Source organism: Pteropus vampyrus, unplaced genomic scaffold (genome assembly GCF_000151845.1).
Source record: "Pteropus vampyrus isolate Shadow unplaced genomic scaffold, Pvam_2.0 Scaffold338, whole genome shotgun sequence".
Taxonomy (NCBI): domain Eukaryota; kingdom Metazoa; phylum Chordata; class Mammalia; order Chiroptera; family Pteropodidae; genus Pteropus; species Pteropus vampyrus.
Genome location: NW_011889119.1, coordinates 15,376 through 18,781, shown reverse-complemented (window position 1 = coordinate 18,781; position 3,406 = coordinate 15,376). Strand labels below are relative to the sequence as shown.

General features: G+C 54.1%; 1 long non-coding RNA gene across 1 annotated transcript in view; it reads left to right on the top strand.

The window, feature by feature from the left end:
• Positions 1–2,151, top strand: part of LOC111730889 — a 4,428-nt gene extending 2,277 nt beyond the window's left edge. The window contains exon 2 of the long non-coding RNA XR_002776854.1: positions 1,137–2,151. This is a non-coding gene — a long non-coding RNA (uncharacterized LOC111730889). The remainder of the gene's footprint in view (positions 1–1,136) is intronic.
• Positions 2,152–3,406: the final 1,255 nt, after the last annotated feature.

Below are 3,406 nucleotides of genomic sequence, written 5' to 3'. Positions count from 1 at the left end.
AAAATTAATTCGTAAAAACATTCTAAGAGCATGTGACAGAGTGACAGCGAGTGTGTTTTTGTGAGAGGAAATAACATTTATGATATAGTTTGGCAGGTAAGCTACGTTTTTGTAATTGAGAATTCCCAGTGTAACAGTTAACGTGGAACTCGCTACTTTGACAGGCACAAGGATTAAAAAGGAATCAGTGGATCTTTGCTCATTTGTTCTAACATTTTACTTTTCAAAGATGTACAGACAGGGTTTCCTATTCGCTCAGAATTTAAGGATGAGCTATGTGCTCATGCAGAGGCGAAGCAATGTGGATTCTGAGTCCAATCCAGTCGTTTATCATATCAGGAAGAGCACACACCGAAAGTTCCTGGAACGTGATTAGACGGGATCCCGCGTAGATTGCTCTTATTTACTTGTTAGTCCACGGATGGGAGTCACATCTCTGTAGCAACCAGGGGACAGTTGGGAAATAGGTTATGCTTTATAAAGAGTCTGTGGTTATGAAAGTTAGAAGTATGTTTAGCAACGATCAGCTTGAATCTTATGCATGTGCCAGAGAAATAGAATTACTTACAGTCTCAGCTGGAGGGCATGAAGGCGGCTTGTGAGCTCGCGCGTTATCGCTCGTGAACTGAGAGGCTGTCTTGGCCCTTGGTTAACCATCTCAGGAAGGAGAAGAGAGAGGCCTGATCTGCTGCCTCTTCTGGGAAGAGACTGGACAAGAGCTTAGAGTAAAGGGAATCGGTGTTCTCGTATAGGAACGGACATTTCATATTGTAGTGCATATTTCTCTAGAGTTTTTTATTTATGCTAAAACTTCTATATGAAATGGAACCAGGCTAGTATTTTCATTCCTTAAATAGCAAACTCTTAGAGTGTTCTCACTGTGATTTTACTAGACAAATCATTCCTGTCACGTTGACCATGGGAAAACAGAATGCTGAGGCGGGCTTCCGGAGTGAAGTCGCTCCCACGGAAGGCGGAAGCGCTGGCCGTCGGGTGTGGACGGCCGCCCGGCCCCTGCCCACGAGCGTTTTCTGTGCCCTGTCCTGTGATTCATCAGTAGGGAGTGCCCGACTAGGCGGAGCAGCACGTCTGGCCCCAGAGTCCTGGGACTTGTCACGTGGTGTGCACAAGGACAGGTGGAGTGTCACATATCCAACCCCTTAACGGCAGCAGCACATGAAACAAACTGGGGACCAGCTCACTTCGCTTGTGGGGCCAGTCCTGGGGTGTGCAGCTCCCGGGTTGGCACCAGTTAAGCATACAGGAAAGCCACCCCCTGCCGAGGGGGCGGACTCGCCTCTGGAGCTCTGATGCCCAGGGAAGGGTGTTTCATGTTCAAGGTGACACTCTTAGTCCATACCCAACACCATTTTGAAAAACAGAGCAACACTGCTTCTGACGTTCGATCAGGTGTCAGGTGTAGCTGATGCATTTGCGTGGACATCTGCCCGGGTTCCGAGCGAGCAGAACCTGGGGTGCAGGAAGGCGTCACCCTTCGGTCCGTTGACAAGCAATGACTTGTGTTGTCAGTCAAGGTTCATTTGGAGCCCAAGGGTGCAGGCTTAAGACGTCTTCATTTCCTCTCTGTTTTCATCCCTGGTCTTGGGAACGAGCTGAGCGTGATACTGACTGGGCAGCTCTGCAGAGTGTGGTTTAGAACTTGGCGATTTCGTCCCTGAGTATATGGTGGTTCCTATTTCTTTTCCTGCAGGAGAATGAATACTGTGGAAATGCTTTTGCTCCTTAGTTAAAACTCTTCCTGTATCAGCTTTGCTACAAATTCTTAAGGAGATGAATCGCCTGCTCCATTTCTGTTAATTTCTGCTGTTACTTGAGTAATTCTGGTGGCAGAGGTTTAATCTGCTGGTCTCTTGGGTAACTTCCTGTAAAAGATTTCGCAATGCGATGCTTTTGCTGTCCTTCGCTGCTTCCTCGAGTTGAGAGGGCTTCAGGGCCTACTCTGCTGTGATACCTTACTGGGGCGAGTGGAAATAAAAGTGTTATTTTGTCTTGTCTTTAGATGCTTCCTTAAGCTTATGAAATGTTTTATTTTGGCACTAAAAACAAAAAACTCCTAATGTTCATGTTTCCCGCTTTCCCTCTGCCGTGTCGTCATTCGTGGGAAGATAATAAAGGCTGAAAATGGAAACACGCCGATGTGTTTGTTGCCCCTGAATTCACGTCGGAGGCAGCGCCCTTTCCACCTTTTCTCACCCCGTGAGGCGCCTGGACACGCGGCTCTGGCGCTCTGCGCCGAGCTGCCGATGCGGGTGCTCTCAACGCGCGCAGACTCGAAAGGACCCGGGACAGAAGTAGCCGGTTGTCGCGTGAGAGGAAGGGCCTCCCAGGCCTCGCTGTGACCGCAGACGAACCAGCCTGTTCCCGGCGCAGTGGGGCGGCTGCCACCGCTGGCGCCGTCACTGAGTTCATCAGAGCTTCACTTGTCGCCTCCCAGGCACGGAGGCTGGAGACTTGTATGTGTGTCCGTTTATGCCGAGATGAAATAAATTCCTGGAAAAGGCCAGCGCTCCTGACCTCTGCGTCGTCGTGGCCTGCCCTCCTTCTCGGCGGCAGAGTACCAGGCGAGACGCCCTTCCTTGGGGAACGTGCTCGCCTGGGGCCAGGCAGGTATTGGCGCCGCCTGCGTGTGTGAACGAGGAGTTTGATGCCCGCCGAGCGTCCTCCCAGCGACAGGTTCTGAGTCAGGGGGTCTCTGCACACGCACACGGTGTGTATGGAGGCCTCTGCCCTCCCCGTCCCCAGCCCCCGTCCCCGAGGCCTCCCGGTGCCTTGGGCCCCCACTTGCAGGCTGGGGTCCTGGCAGTAACCCTCAGGGACGCGTGTTTGGAGGTGCTCTCCCTGACGGTGACACTTTGGCCGCTGGACCGACCGCTCGCCAGCCCGGGTCTCCCGCTCTAGAAAGCCCCGCGTTTTCCGTGTTGCGCACAGACTGGCCGCAGGGACGCGACATGTGAGGAGCGGCTTCCAGCACGTTCTCTGCTGTCCCACCGGCCGGATGCCGACCCGGAGAGCGAAGGCGGCTGTGTGGCGTCTGGGCTTGTCTGTGCCGTCAGGCCGGGCGCCCCTTCTTGTTGGACTCAGCGGACCGTGTGGCTCACTTAGCCATCCAACAACCGCCTCTGTGTCTTCTGAGTGTCGGCCCTGATCTCTGTGCTGTCTTGGCCGCCCCACTGTGAGCTTAGAGCCAAGTGCCTGCCAGCCCCGGGTCCCAGAGCAGGACGGACGCGGGGCACGGGCCTTTCTCCTTCGGAGTTGGGCGGGGCCCCTTTGTCCCCTCTCCCTGAGGACTCCCTGTGCCTCCCTGCTCTGGGGCCACCCGAAGCCCTGCCCTACCCCCACCCACTCCTCCCCCGTGGCCTGGCGTCACCTGCTCCCCTCTTGGCGG